The 16354-nt window shown below is 50.6% G+C and overlaps 1 protein-coding gene and 1 long non-coding RNA gene across 11 annotated transcripts in view; both read right to left on the bottom strand.

Annotated features, from left to right (window-relative positions):
* Positions 1–16354, bottom strand: part of AUTS2 (activator of transcription and developmental regulator AUTS2) — a 1208197-nt gene that overhangs the window by 169730 nt on the left and 1022113 nt on the right. The window lies entirely within an intron of this gene.
* LOC123331531 overlaps positions 1476–16354 on the bottom strand; it is a 32017-nt gene continuing 17138 nt past the window's right edge. Inside the window, exon 2 of the long non-coding RNA XR_006548215.2 lies at positions 1476–1713. This is a non-coding gene — a long non-coding RNA (uncharacterized LOC123331531). The remainder of the gene's footprint in view (positions 1714–16354) is intronic.

The raw sequence follows: 16354 nt of genomic DNA, 5'->3' as shown, positions 1-16354 counted from the left end.
TGATTAGAAACCAGCAGGCTTCCCTCGTCTCTCTTTTGTGAAATCTCGGCCCATCCTATGGACCAAGAGGAGACCAAATCCCGTGGCTGCCCCACATTGGGACCCCCTGCCAGCCCCCATTCCCCTGCTGGTGCCCGCCGTGAGGACATCCGACAGTGGGTCTCTTGACGGTGCCCAAGCATGACGAGACGGTATGAATCACATTTGCCTAGACTCCCACCACCCTCTCCCTTTCCAGTATCACTGGAGCCCAGAGTTGGTGACAGCCCCCACTGTGGACACCGACCATCTAATTTCCTCATCTCCTGGGGGCTCTAAATCCAGCCCCCCTGACCTGCCGGCAGGAGAGATGACCTCCCATTTGTCCTGCTTATCACTGGTAATAACCATTAGGGACAACGGCAGGCGCGCGCACCTGCTGCCCACTAGGACGGCAGATCGGGTCTCCGCAGGAGGCCAGGGATGCAAATCTCCTTGTCCTTTTCATCACCGCCTCACTCCCAGGCACTCACCCGCATGGACGCCCCCGAACCAGGGGATGCGGGGGACCTGAGCCAGGGAGACAAGCGCGCCCCGCCCCCAGGCGAGTTAGCCGCCCCGGGTCCAGGGGTTGAGCAGATGCTGTCAGGCGGCGGCTGTCAGGCTGATGAAAAGACACAGTGCTGCTGAACCCTCGCTGCGGCCCCGCCCTGTGTGCAGAGGCCGAGGCTCAGGACACTGGATGAAGAAGAGGGGTGAGATCTTTCTGCATGAGCCCTTCTTTATGGGGAGCGTTTTCACAGCCGCCCTCGTGGTCCCCGAGATGGTCCCCAGTGGACATCGGGGACAGAACCCGTGGCACCGGGGGCAGGGCTGGCACGGCGTCATGCATCCCACATCCCAAGTTTGCGCCATCCCCTCTCCCGGGGTCCCCCCCGACCGAGGGCCTCCGAGCGCCCTGATCTGAGGGTCCCTGCAGGGGCTGGGCCTCCCTGGGGCTGTGGGAGGCGGAGGGCGCTCCCGAGGCCGGGCTGCCAGCAGCCAGCAGCCAGCCGGCCCAGCCCTGCTGTAAAGTATTAACTCATACTGAACACAGTTTGTCTCCGAGGACCCTCTTGGCCCCTTCGTCATCCTGTGCTGACATTTTAATCGTGCTTTTGTGGGAGCCGGCTGGCAGTCTGTCATCGGGAATGGCGCGGCGAGGGGCCAGAGCGCGTTGCTGGCTGTGGCTGCTGCTGAGGGAAGCAGCCCATTCTGACAGACTGAGCAATAATCTGAACTTACTGCGCCGAGCCTGTGGGACACCAGCCGGGCCGCTTTATCTTCTTCATTAAAGTGCGCTCAAAAAAAAAATCCATTTTCCTTTAAAGTCTCAGGAACAGATGGAGTAAAATTAATTGCGCCATTAAGTCCCGATAGACAATACCAGAGTGGTTTTCTTTCAACTGTGCATGTGTGTTACAAAGTGCTCTTCGTAAAAGGCAATTACTGCAACATTTGCCATAAAATAAAGGTTGCTTTAATGGGCAATAAACACAGGCTTCAAATTTTGTATGAAATGGGTCTCCAAAGGGCGCTGTTAGAGGCGGCTCAAAGGCACGGCTGACTTCAGGATTTCTGCTCCGGCTCCGGCTCAGCCCGTTCCGAGAACAATGCATCCCCACCCTTGGATGTATTCTGATAGAATGATGGATGTGACGTGCTCGCGGCATGGGCCTCTCCAGCCAGATTTTTCTGGTCAGCAAACGGCAGGCGGGAGAGAGCAGGAGAGAAAGAGAGACACAGTGGGGGTGGGGGGAAGAGAGAGGGGGAGAGAGAGAGAGAGAGTGAGGTGTTCACCAGGGTGTCCTCAGGGCGGCACCCACTGGCTGAGGAAGGAGCCAGTTAAAGCGATAGGCCTGGTTCGCAGGGATGGAGTCGGGCATTTACTCCTCTTCCATCTCACAGGCCTGCTTGAGGGTTTCCAGTGGATTCCTGGAAGGAGAAATCTGTATTTCTGTATATTCAGGGCCCTTTAGGACCAAGATTTGGCAAAGAGGGGAAGAGGCTGTGCTTTACAACTGAGATGAAGATGGAGCTGCGGGTTGCTCAGCAGACTGATGACCAGGCACCCGGCCAGAGCCCAGCTCACCACCCCTCTGAGGACAGTGGCCGGGGCTGTTTAAGGGACCCCAGGGCACGTGCACAGTACAGATCTCCACGCCAAGTGCATGGGGCTGGCTTTTCTCAGTCCCCTGCCCCTTTGAACTGCACCCCCCACCCCCACCGCCGCTTCATATCAATCCTTCCTGTTCACGGATCCAAGCTCTTCAGACAGGGTTGGATGGGGGGCAGGAATGCCAAGAAGACCAGAAACTCACTTCAATCCACTATATTTCTACATTTCAGTAATTACAAAGTTAGCATGACACATAAATGATCCATTAATTGAAATATGGACTACACCAACTCCAATATTTATGGGATAAATCCATATTTCATTAAACAAATCCAATAAGCAAATATATCACGGAGAACAGGAGAGCATTTTTATTTAAGTATGGGAGCAGGGGCTAAAGGACCATTTCCTGCCCAAAGTACAGACGGAGAGCTTAAGAAACAAACAAACAAAAGAACCCTTAGCCCATGTGGAGTTTGACGGGGCTGATGAGACCGAGAAGCTGGTGCTGATGAAAATTAGCTTCAAGGGAATCGGGGGTCAGTTCCTAGGTCAGGGCTCGGGGGGGCCCAGGGAGCCCCAGCAGCCACCAGCTGCCATGATGCCGGAGGTGCTATTTCTGCTCAGACTACGGAGGGGATGGCGAGAGGCCACAATGGACGCTTTGGCTGCTCCGAGGAAGACAGGGCAGGCTTCTAGCTGTGTTTTAAAAGAGAGGTGGTTTTTGCACTGAGCCATGCACCCGGCAGCCTGACCTCTTCTTTGGGGTGTTTCCTTCTCTGACGTTGGCAAGGGGTGATATCTATGGGAGCCCAGCCAACCTGACTCCCTCAGCACAGACGTGAGCTGCCACTGGAACCTGGGCTGTCAGAGAACCGCCTCCTTCCTCGGTGGCTCTCCTGCTGGCATTCCCTTGCATCCAAATGGCATCACCGCCTGCCCCCAACACCTGACTCCTTGTGCACCCCAGGCAATCTTTGTGCCTAGACCCCTCCTCTTCCTTCATCCCTGCCACCCATCCTGAAGGTCCTTGTGTCCGCCTTCTTTGCCACGTCTTAGCTCAGACCCCATCACCTCACCTGGCTGTCCTGGCTTCTTAACCCATCTCCTGCTCCAGCCTGACCTCTGCTAACCGCTTCTCAAGGTGACTGAGTGGGCAGAGATGAGAGTTTCCATATACTCGTTTTTGCCTGGGAAAATTCTGGTGAATGAATTATCTTCTGGGCAGGGGGGTGGGGGGGGGGAGTGGCGATAACTAGTAATAGTATACTCTTTCACAGTGTCCCAGTGGGGAGATTATAATCCCAGTTAAAACTCATGGCAGCCCACTGCATCCACAACTCCTGTAAGTTTCAGGAAAACCCTAAGTTCCTTAAGCTTCAGGTCCAGTTTTGCAGGGCTCCAAGCTTATATAATGTGGGGTGCCCAGATCAGATACAAATTTAATGCAAGATATAAAATTATTATAAAGATTTACCATATATGAAGAATTGATGCTTTTGAACTGTGGTGTTGGAGAAGACTCTTGAGAGTCCCTTGGACTGCAAGGAGATCCTACCAGTCCATTCTAAAGGAGATCAGGTACAATATGATATATGAAACGAGTCGCCAGTCCAGGTTCGATGCATGATACTGGATGCTTGGGGCTGGTGCACTGGGACAACCCAGAGGAATGGTATGGGGAGGGAGGAGGGAAAAGGGTTCAGGATGGGGAACACATGTATACCTGTGGCAGATTCATTTTGATATATGGCAAAACCAATACAATATTGTAAAGTTAAATACAACAAAATTAAATAAATAAATAAATAAAGGAGATCAGTCCTGGGTATTCACTGGAAGGACTGATGCTAAAGCTAAAACTCCAATACTTTGGCCACCTCATGCAAAGAGTTGACTCACTGGAAAAGACCCTGACGCTGGGAGGGATTGGGGGCAGAAGAAGGGGACAACAGAGGATGAGACGGCTGCATGGCATCACCGACTAGATAGACATGAATCTGAGTGAACTCCAGGAGTTGGTGATGGACAGGGAGGCCTGGCGTGCTGCGATTCATGGGGTTGCAAAGAGTCGGACACGACTGAGTGACTGAACTGAACTGATATATAGGAACAAAAAGTAACAAAGCCACAAGACACTGCTGGAGGCCCTGCAGGGGCTCAGAAGGGGCCTGGACAGTGAGAGGTCTTCCAGCTTGAGCTTCCACAGCCTCTTGGTCAATCTGCCCTGACCTGGAACATGAGGAGTAGGTCTGTGACCTGGCCTCAGCCTAACTCTTCAAGCTTCCTCTTGACGCTGCCCCGCCCAACCCGCAACTCCCAGTGTACGGCTCCCCACCCTCGTGCCCTGTGCTCCCCGACGCCCCAACGCCATGACCGTGCATGGTTAGGTCAGCGTGCTGCCTTCTCCCCCTTCCACCCCGTGCCCCCCTCTCTTCCCTCGCAGGCAAAGAGCAAGGGAGAAAGCACCCTTGCAAATGTCTCTGCAACTTTCAGAACTCAGCTCTGTCATCATTTCCTCCAGACAGCCTCTTCTGATGACGTCAGGCAGGACTTGGGACCCTTCCTCAGAAGCTCCCATAACATCCTGACTGTTTTTACCCCACCCTGACTGCACAGCTCAGAAATGAGCTGTCTTTTCTTCCACTGAGTACAGAGTAGATGCTAAATAAACTGGATAGGCAAGCCTGAGATGAAAGCAACCTTTGCCTTCTGTGATCCCTGCTAAGGCTAGGCATTGAGGCTCCATGCTGTACTTGGAATGGGATGGGGAAGTGGTAGAACGGGAGCTAATGCTACACCATAGGATGCCAACTCCACTCTCTCTCAACCAGAGCAGTTACCAAGGCACACTGCGATTGGCTGTTGGCGGGGATGGAATAATGAGCCAGTACTAACCCATACCGGAAGCCTAGCTCAGTAGTTCTCAACTAGCTTTGCACATTAAAAAATATCAAAAGTGGGACTTTCCTGGTGCGTCAGGGGTTAAGAATCCACTGTGCAATGCAGGAGACGTGGGTTCGATTCCTGGTCAGGGAACGAACATCCCACGTGCCATGGGGCAACTAAACCCACTCGCCACAACTAGAGAAGCCCACACGCCACAGTGAAGATACCAGGTGTTGCAACCAAGATCTGACGCAGCCAAATAAAGAAATATTTAAAATAATAATAACATAGGTTTAAAAAATTTGAAGTATTTTAAAAAATGTATTTCATTGCTGCTTGGTACCTAGCCCCAGAGATTACTTTTTTACATGGTGGAATCCAGTCATCAATGGGCTTCCCAGGTGGCGCCAGTGGTGAAGAACCCATCTGCCAATGCAGGCGACTTAAGAAACGTGGGTTTGATCCCTGGGTCGGGAAGATCCCCTGGAGAAAGGAATGGCAAGCCACTCCAGTGTTCTTGCCTTGGAGAATCCCATGGACAGGGGGGTCCATGGGGTCGCATAGAGTCATCAATACCTTTAAGAAGCTCTCCAGATGATTTTAGAGTTGAAAAACAATGACCTAACCAATCCCATATTAATCTAAATCTCCCATTTAAAATATATTTTTACGCACAAATTTGGATCTGCTCACAGTTACCTGCCTATCTTCAGTCAATACTGTACACGGCCTATCTGAGTCACTTTCTCAGCATGAGTGAGCACCCGTTGTTGAGTGTCTGGGCAGAGGGCCGTGGCGACTTTGAACCCCACCCCCCACCATTCAGTCCGCAAATGCTTTGTGAGTGTTTGATACAAAACACTCATAGGAAATACACAAGAGTAAGACTTAGTCCTTATCCTCGAGGAGCTTGCAATATTTTAGATCAAACCACAATGAAACTTGACAGCAAAAGAGCATTCACCAGCCTGTCATGTAAGTACCAGTGACAAGTGCTCTGTGTAAGGCTGTCCCTCCACGGCAGATCTGTGATGGCCAAGAAGTCTGTGAAACTCAAGATGTTGGATTGGTGGAGGAAAGAGAGACACTAACAGCTATAAGTCAGGAAGTAACTCTCAAGTCACACTGGATACTCATTCATTCATTCCTTCTATCTATTGACATACGTATGTTTCAAACACGTATGACATGCAACACATGATGGTGAGTTCCACAGATACAGGGTGCAGGAGATGGAGATGACCCCCCTGGCCTGGTGGAACACAGGATATAAAAGAGGCTCTAATGCATCATGCATTGAAGTCCCCAACTGCCATTGTAGTTAAGGCTATAAAGGGAAAGTCCAGGGTCCTCAGATGTGAAAGAAACTTAAAAGTCAAGGGCCACAGAGATCTATGTTCCAAGAGCATAGCCGGTCATGTGCTTAACTTTAGTGGTAAATCCTTCCACGTGGAGGGTCAGAAACAGCCTTGGAAGGAAGCCGGTGAGCAGAGGAGAGCTACGGCTTAGCTTATCCTTCCTGCTGGACCACATTCTCTCTCACTGGCAGAGAAATAACCTGTGGGGACTTGCACAGTGCCATGTGCAGATGGGGTTTAATGAATGTGGTGATGATAATGATGATAATTATTCAAATTCCTTCCTATCTCTACACCCCAGGGAGGCCAGTGCTGCCTTTTGTCATCTGACTAAATTTGAGAGGTGACCCTCCTTCCTCAGTTTTTTGTGTGATGTCTTCCCACGCCTGGCACAGTGTTTCTCTGCTTCATGTCGTCACTCGCGTCAGCACGTGCTCAGCAGTGCGCTACACAGAAAAGCGAGATTGTCAGGAGGGGCCCTCCTGACACGGAGGACAGGGCTGGGGCTGCGGCCGGCACAAGGAGCACCTTAAAACCAGAAATACCAAGAGCGAGGACCAGGTGAGAGAATCTGCGTTCATTTGTTTACACTCCACCTCCTTCAGGAAAGAGTTTAAGGAGAATTAAAATGAACAGATATACATAAAAGGTATTAAAACTGAAACAGAAAGTCAAAATTTGATTAAGGAAGAAAAATCAAAACCTATTTGCAGGGCAGGAACAGAAATGCAGAGGGAGAGAACAGACACTGTGGATGCAGGGTGGGGGGAGGGGAAGCATCGACATATGTACGTTTCCGAGTGTAAAACCGAGAACGAGTGGGGAGCTGCTGTGCAGCGCAGGGAGCTCTGCTTGCTGCTCTGTGATGACCCAGAAGCGTGGGATGGGGTGGGAGGGAGGCTCAGGAGGGAAGGGACATTATGTATACATACAGCTGATTCACATTGTACGGCAGAAACTAACACAGCGTCGTTAAGCAATTATGGAGGCAAAGTGTTAGGCGCTCAGTCCTGTCTGGACTCTTTGCCACCCCATGGACTGTAGCCCGCCAGGCTCCTCTTGTCCATGGAACTCTCCAGGCAAGAATCCTGGAGTGGGTTGCCATTCCTCTTATACTCCAATTTTTAAAAAGGCTAAAAAAACAAAAAAACACAGAACCATGAGACCAAGCACCGAATTTAACTCTGGCCTTTCCAGAAGATGGGGCAGAAGGGGAAGGCAGGATCAGGTAATCTGCATTCCCCAGTGGGAGAGAACTCCACAGTCCTCCCAGAGAGACGCTAACATCCTGACTGGTCCACAACACCTTGCATGGATGGTCCCTGTCTTCATAGCAGACACGTGTTATCACCACCTTGGCTTTTGAAAAGTATCGATAAGTCCAAGGGATAAACATTAAAGTAGGATCTATCAGAGATAATTCAACTAAGGAAGATAAGCTACTGCCCTCTAAGCCTGTGCTTTCCTGGGGACCACCTGGGGGAGGGAGCAGAGCCCTCTGCTGACCTGCCATGAACAGAACTTCTCTCCCGCTGCTTCAGGAAGCACTGGAGAGAACCCTGCAAGGGGCACCCTGGACAGTGCTCAGACGCTGCTGACTCTCACGCTCCAGATGCCCGGGACAGATGACGTCCTGAGCAGAGGCAACGCTGAAAGCCCGGCCAGCCCTCCTCCTTCTCCCCATGGAGGCCAGCGATGAAGGTCCTTCAGGAAGGCCTTCAGGTGCCTCCGTGAATGGCTCTGGGTCCACTGATGCCCGCACAGTTGACATGCTGAGACTTTAGAATGCTGATGGTCAAGAGAATTACCCGTGATGATGAAAATGGTCCCAGGTGGCACAGTGGATAAGAATCCGCCACCAAGGCAGGAGATGTGGGTTCGATTCCTGGTCTGGGAAGATTCCACATGTAGAGCAACTGAGCCTGCAAACGGTAACTACTGAGCCCATGTGCTGCAGCTACTGAAGCCTGCAAGTCTTGAGTCTGCGCTCCGCAATGAGAGAAGCCACTGCAGTGGGAAGCCTGCACACAGCAAAGAAGAGCGGCCCCTGCTTGCTGCAACTAGAGCATGCCCATGCAGAGCCATGAAGGCTCCATGCAGCCAGAAATAAAGAAAACAGTCACTATCTGCACTGTCTGATGTAGCAGCCACTAGTCACATGTGGCTATCAGGAGCTACCTCACTGAGTAACTGATGTTTTGATTTTATTTAATGTTCTTTCCTGTAATCATGTGATTACAGGATGTAAGAGTTGGGCTGTAAAGAAAGCTGAGTGCCAAAGAATTGATGCTTTTAAACTGTGGTGATGGAGAAGATTCTTGAGAGTCCCTTGGACAGCGAGGAGATCCAACCAGTCCATCCTAAAGGACATCAGTCCTGAATATTCACTGGAAGGACTGATGGTGAAGCTGAAACTCCAATACTTTGGCCATCTGATGCCAAGTACTGACTCACTGGAAAAGACCCTGATGCTGGGAAAGATTGAAGGCAGGAGGAGAAGGGGATGACAGAGGATGAGATGGTTGGATGGCATCACCGACTCGACGGACATGAGTCGGAACAAGCTCTGGGAGTTGGTGATGAACAGGCAAGCCTGGCGTGGTATAGTCCATGGGGTCACAAAGAGTCACACATGACTGAGCGACTGAACTGAACTGTTTATTTAATGTTAATTAATTTAACTTAAATAGCCACACATGACTAGTGGCCACGGACTAGACAGAGCAACCCTAAAGATCCACATCTCAGAATTGGTTTGCAAAGTTTCCTAACAGGCATTGCTCATACCCCACCGTGGCCGTAAATAAATCTCAGTGACGCTCTTGAGGGCCTCATAGGAGAAGTCAGAAACCAAAGACTTCTCCCAGGCACTTGAGTAAACTGGTCTGCTCAATGAAACTATTTAATACTGACCAAACACACTTTGGAGAACATTTGCCAAACACAACAGTTGAGGTTTTGACAAACCGGAGGTTGGGCCATTCTGGTATTGGGTAACTATGGGGCCCAAATGCCTCCCCAAAGTCACTCCTAATTCCCATATAATCCCCAGTCGTAAAGCCCCGCCAGGCACACAAGCTCTCTTCCTAATTGCCGAGGCAGGAGGGCACCAGAGAGTTCATCCGCATGTGGTAATTAACTCCCACCTTAGTGGTCAAGAATAAAACACATTTCTGTTTTCAACACTCGCGATTAAGATCTGCCATGTCTGGAGGTCGTTTTGGCCTCCCCCTAACTCTTGGAGCGCTAATAAAACTCAGCCTTCGCAAGAGTATCCATGGCCAATGATTCTAGTGAAGTCTGGCCCTTAGCTGACTTCAGTCCGCAAAGAGAAAGGCCAAAGAAAGACGCGTGAAAGCTGCCAACGGCTCTGGATCCATTTTTCCATATGTTTAAAGAGCACGACTGCTACACAAAATGTTTAGAAATGTGAGTTAAGTTTTGTCACAATGCATTAAAGCTGATTTCAGGGAGAAAACATTATAAACCTTTTTCTAGTCTCATATATAATAACCAATATGACTCTGGATTACTGAAGAACATTCTTGGCAAGAGTGAATGAAGGGATTACAGAAGAGAAGCCGGGTGACTGAACTGGAGGGAGCTGTGATTCCAAGGAAGGCTGGGAGTTAGCGGGAGGGCAGGAGGACCCGGGCCTGAGCTGTAGCCGTGGGGACGACGAGCACTATGGGATCTGGCTGAACACCATGTTCTGCTTGGCAAGAGGTGCTGCCCAACAAACACCCAGGCACTAACCCAAAGAAGCCCAGGTCCCGTGGCGGGATGGGGTGAGAATTGAGGAACAGAGGCCTATGGCAGCCTCTTGGGGCCCGGGGCAATATAGGCCAAAGATGAACTTAACAAAAACTCAGAGAAAAGGGATTTCGTGAGAGACCACAGAGAAATGAAGTTGCCTGGACGCCTCTACTCCAAGGTTAGCCTGAAGAACTCAGTCTGAACACATCTTTAAAAAGCCTACGCTCGAGGTAGCTCAAACAGAAAAGAATATCTGCCTGCAAGGCAAGAGAACTGGGTTCGATCCCTGGGTTGGAAAGATCCCCTGAAGAAGGGAATGGCTATCCATTCCACTATTCTTGCCTGGAGAATCTCATATATAATAACCAATATGACTCTGGATTACTGAAGAACATTCTTGGCAAGAGTGAATGAAGGGATTACAGAAGAGAAGCTGGGTGACGGAACTGGAGGGAGCTGTGATTCCAAGGAAGGCTGGGAGTTGGCGGGAGGGCAGGAGGACCCTGCCATGGACAGAGAAGCCTGGTGGGCTCCGGTACGTGGGATAGCAAAGAGTCGGACACGACTGAGTGACTAACACTTTCACTTTCAAGTCGGCCTCAGCATCAGGCAACACTCAGCAAGTCTCTGAAGCTGTCTGCCTCGTCTGCCGCAGTGAGTGCTAGACCTTCTTCTGTAACCTCTGCTGTTGCTCTGATCTAGTTCAGACAACAGCATCTGTCTAAACAGAATTGCAGTTAAACATTTTTGCAGACTAAGGTTCTCAGCCTGATAATATCCCTCCATGAGGAGTGGTCCCTTGCCCCTCTTTTCTAAAAACCAAATCTGATGCAAGACAAAAAACTTAGAAAAACTAATGGGACTATAATTTTTGAGGAAGGCAAGGGCTGTCCTTTGGGTTACACTTTGGGTTAATCTAGAGAAACCTGCAAATGAAGAGAAAATTGATGGGTATAACTTGGAAAGAACTGGGCTCAGTTTTCAGAGCAGGCGGGTGGCAAGTCACCTCCCCTGTGAGATGATCGTTCTGCGGTGACCAAATGCCTGAGACGTGGGAGCAAGGAGAACTCCCAGACGTCAGGCACCTGGGCACTGCAGAGGCCACCCTGCAGGCAAGCTTTCACCCTTTCCCTCGCTGCCTCTTTGCCCAGTGCTGGAAAGGATGAGCAGCAAAGAACAAAAACAACAGAGGCCGCAAAGCAGTGCTAGCCAGCAAGCATGAGGCAATGGAGCCCAGTGGAGTTCTTCTCCCTAAAGGGAAATTGGAGACAGATGTGCTATCAGAAGGCTCCTAGAAGCTGTGCCTGGAGCTGAAATGGAATGAATGAAAAGGGTGGAAAAGCCTTGTGAAGTCATGGCACACTGACCTGGGGGCCTCAGGGGTCAAGATTCAGGACCATCACAGGGAAGCAGCCAAAGCATGTCCGGCCCTGCAGGAGCCCAGGGCCTAGACCACAGAAAGCGTGTCTCAGGCAACGGGCTTCCTGAGCAGGGAAGTCAGGGGTGGGGCTGTGCGATGTGGAAAGACGTCTCACTTTGTAGGACTGTGAGCCCAGGTTCCCAGACCAGTTAGTAGAGAGGTATCGTTATGCTTTTGGCTTCACTTTGACCAACTCTAAACCATAAAGGCTGAGGGGTGAAGAACTGATGGTTTTGAACTGTGGTGCTGGAGAAGACCCTCGAGAGGCCCTTGGACTGCAAGGAGATCAAATCAGTCAATCCTAAAGGGAATCAACCTTGAATATTCATTGGAAGGGCTGATGCTGACTTCAAAGGTCCAATCCTTTGGCCACCTGATGCGAACAGCTGACTCACTGGAAAAGACCCTGATGCTGGGAAAGATTGAGGGCAGGAGGAGAAGGGGGCGATAGAGGCTGAGACGGTTGGACAGCATCACCGACTCAATGGACATGAGTCTGAGCAAACTCCAAGAAAGAGATAGTGAAGGACAGGGAAGCCTGGCGTGCTGCAGTTCATAGGGTTGCAAAGAGTCGGACACAACTTAGCGACTGAACAACAAACAATGTGCATCTATGGGATACAGGACTCCATCTGCCAGCGGCTCTATTCTCTGGGCCATTTCCCAGGAGTGTCTCTTCCGTAAACTGAGGCACACCAGTGCCATGTGCTCTGAGGAGAAAGCGCTCAAAGGCGGCCATGTTCCTGCCCTTGGCCCAGGCGCTCCCGTCCACGAGAGCAGGTGACGGGGCCCCTGCCGAGAGGCCAGCGGGGTGGAGGCGCTGGGTGGGGACAGAGCTGTGTGGTGGCCTCTGCCACTGTCTTCAGAGTCCCTCCTGCCTTCCAGCTCTGCAGCTGGGACCCAAGTACCCCACAGGGTCAGTGGGCCCTGGGGGCGAGCCCACCTCTAAGGAAGCACAGGAGATGCCTCCATGAGCAACCTGAGTTGGGGAAGCGGAGAAAGTCATAAAACAGGACATTGGCAAATTCCCTCTTCTACTTGCTCAGGGTCATTTTCTCCAAACAGGAGGCCCCCTCGCCAACTGCCCGCCTGCCTCTGCTCAAAGGCTAATGATTCCATAAGGGTCAAACAGTAGCCAGGACAATAGCCTCTTAAAAACAAAATGCCAGGGTTACACATTATTATTTTTATTTTCCCCCTCTTGGCTGCTCCTTTTTTTTTTTTTCCTTTACCTTGACCAGCACTTCTAATTATTTTAGAGGGAAGAGGGAAGATAGGAAATCAAAAGATCTGGTTCAAAACACAGCTCTCTCCCCCTCCTCCTGGGGTGAGCTCATCTCCTGTGAGATAATAAGCATGAAGTGGATGCCAGGCTGCATGCACTCCCCAGACAATGGCTGGGGAGAAAAAGGCAGCAGCGCGCACACGGGAGGCTGGCAACCCGCTGTCCGCAAAGGGTTAAAGCCCACAGCGTCCTCTGGCCGTTCCAGAAAGAACACAAAGCTCAGTGGGGCCGGGAGGAAACTCCCACAGGGTCCCTATTAAAACGGATCAAGTCACACATGTCGATATCCCCATTTCATAGATGCTGTAATTTGTTTGACAGGAGTGAATCCTGCTGATCCAAGTCAGCGCAAGGGAGGGGGAAAAAAAAAAGTCTGCTAGAAAGGGAGACCCATAGAGAGCCTGGTGTTTTCTGCATCTGGCCTTTAGAAGAAAGCCTCAGGTCCACCGGATCAGCCGTGCTTTGAAAACAGGGCGGGTCCCAAATAGAAGACTGTCCTTAGGCACACACACACACGCGCGCACACACACGCACACGGTGTGTATGCACACACACAGGGTGCATTGTTCTGATCTTAACTGTGAGATGTTAGGAACGGTACAATAAAGCCTTTTCAGTTCCCAGCGGAGAACAGGATCAAACCCCGCTCTCCCTCTGGTGATCCTGATAAAGGCAGTGCCGGTGTTCTAACAAAATGCACTGTGGTTACTGTGCCTTCCTTCCACTCTCGTTCGTCTTTTGTGTTTTTCTTTCTTTCTTTTTTTTCCTTGCTCTCTCTCTCCCTGTCTTCCCTTCTCTCTTCCTGTCTCTGTCCCTTGCCAAAGGCATTAAAAATGAGAATTAAAGATGAGAACCACTCCACCGAGCATGGGGCTGGGGGGTGGATACTAATCCACTGGCCCTGCTTTGCTGGGAAAGCAGGTTTTGAATAAGGCCCCTGACACAGAGGAGATGAGTTTAGTGATCACAGTTTAATTCTGAATAGGGCACAGCGTGCTCTGCGGATATGAAACAGACAATATGGGGCAAACAGGCCTTTTTGGAATTGGTTTCTCCTCTTGGTTAATGAGGGTCAGGGGAGAATGAAGGAACAAACCGAGATGCTTGGTACAACCCAGGAGGCTGACCCCTTGAGGGAGATGCTGGTGGAGTGGGGCCAGGGCCACCTCTGCAGTCCCTCGGGGCCTCTGAAATCACAGAAGGTTAGAGAGGAAGTCAGGAGCTGAGAGGGTCCTCGGAGACCTGCCAGCCCCACTCCCTCTGCAGCTCCCTCGAGGCAAGGTGACTTGCCCAGAGAGACAGAAAAACCTGGGCAACTGCCTGGCTTCTCCTGAGGCCTCCTGGGCCCATCCCCAGTCCCTGCTAGACTAGTTAATGCCTTGTTCTCTCTGCCTGTAAGGATGGAACTGGAACCAGCAATTGGAGTGCTGGTAGGTGCTCAAAGGCTGCTTTGAGAGGCAGGAAAGGATGCCCACTCTCTTATCTCAGAGCCTCCTTTGAAGGTTCTTCGTAACCCTTACATGGAGTTATTTTGGCTTTGGTTTGTTTGCCCATTTTCCAAGTTGTCGGAATAAATTTCCTGGAGATCTGAAGCAGAAAGACAAGCATTTAAAATGGAGATACTGGGCATCAATAGCCGCTTTTACATGAAAAATAAATTCTCTGTTATGCATAAGGGTTAAATTTCCTCTGATGGTGGGTGTGGAGACAGGAGAAAGCAAAGAACAGTACATAAATTTCTGCGAAAGTCGATTTCACAAGAGAGATCAAAGAAGAAGTTGGCAGGGATGTTCCTCCTTTGCAGATTAAAAAACAAGGGTAACAAAGACTCTTCCTTGAATGCAGATGTAATGCCAGGAGTTACAATAGCCGGAGTGAAGCCATGAGGGAAAGGCTGAGAAAGTCTTGAAGGTGTTGGTCCATACGCTGAGCCATGGGACCAATGACAGCGTTAGCCTATCTGTAGTTTTTTTTTAACAAGGTGAGAAAAAGAAATCCTAAGTTGTTTCAGATGCTGCTGGTCAAGCTTCCTATTACTTGCAGCTAAATGCACTTCTAAGCAACACAAAGGCCAGGACTACTGACTGGATCCTTCTTTCTCCTTTTCACCTCTGGTCTCTAAGGAGCAAGTGTCCTCCTTCTGCTACTAAAAATTCTCCTCTGTTCTTAATTCTGTCCCTTAAGACCTCCTTGGGGACCTTGTTCCATCAGTAATCCCTTATTCCCTCTCCAATAATTCCGACTCAACCTAAAAACACAATCAAGTTTCTCCAATCTCAAAAAAAAAAAAAAATTTCATTTTACCCCCTTCTGCGAGGAAAATATCTTTGGGTTCAGCGAGCACATTTACTTAAAGACTTGTGACTTTAACCTTGACCACTTGCTCGTTCACTTTCTCGCGTGGTAACGATGTACCGAGCAGACCAACGTGCAGGGCGTCGTGTGAGACACAGGGGGCTCCACGGGATGCGGAGGCAGACCTGGGCTTGCCTTTGGGGAGCCTCGGGTCGTCAGCTCATCACACCACAAATGCAAGATGAGAGCTGCCGTCCTTCACCCCTCCACTGAGCCCACATGGTGCCCCTGGGCAGCCACAAGGCCCTGTCGTATAGTTATCAGAGCCAAAGGGTACCTCACCCGTCAGTCATGGGTAAGAGAGTGGCCTTCAGGCTGGCACCCGAGTTAGGTCCTGGCTCCTCTGCGAGGTACTTACGTGATGCTGAGGGGACTCTGAGCCAAGTGTCCTCACCTGCCTGGGGCTGAGGCTGTTCCCTCCAACCCCGCCTTCAGATGACACAAGACACCGCGTCAAGAGTTCGGCACAGCGTCTCTGGCGCGGAGAGCGCGCCTGCTGAAGGGCAGCCGTGAGCACTATTGCTGTCTGCGCTTCTTCTCAGTGGACTCAGGTGAGCAAACAGGGAAAAGCTTGAAGATGGACAGACGCCATTTCACTCAGGTCTTTTTTCTTTCTGAGTTTAATGATCCCTCCATTGAATACCTTCTGGTAAAATAAAACTTGAAGGACAGAACACACTGCCTTTAGGCCTTGTCCCCAGTCTTATCAAGACAGGCTGTATACCTGGTTAAAACAGCCTAGCTGACCTCGGCCACCTGGGGGCCACACAGTGTCTGAAAGGCTTCTAAGTAGACTAGATGCTTTTTGCACGATCCTCCTAAAAAAGCCACAAACCTTGCAGGGCACACTTTTGGTAGGCTAGGCAGGGAAATCTTAACAATTCCTAAGCCATATCAATGAGAAAACTCTAGAATCTCTGGCACTTTAGTGAGCAGGGCAGTGCCTGAAGGAACTGCTTCCCTGAGGGGGCCCTCAGAATCCTGGCTCTCTGGCTGCAGGTGCATGGGAGGGAATTCTGACTTCAACCAAAGTTAGATCTGGCAGTGAATGTGCTGGGAAGGTGTGCCTGGGTAGGAAAGCCATCAAGTCTGAGATCCAAAGAGGTTTTTGCCCATTTATTTTTTTCTCTCCAGGTATTTATTTTCTAGGGGGT

The sequence above is a fragment of the Bubalus bubalis genome, chromosome 24 (assembly GCF_019923935.1).
Source record: "Bubalus bubalis isolate 160015118507 breed Murrah chromosome 24, NDDB_SH_1, whole genome shotgun sequence".
NCBI lineage: Eukaryota > Metazoa > Chordata > Mammalia > Artiodactyla > Bovidae > Bubalus > Bubalus bubalis.
Note: the sequence above shows the minus strand (reverse complement) of the source record. Positions and strands in the feature narration are given on the sequence as shown.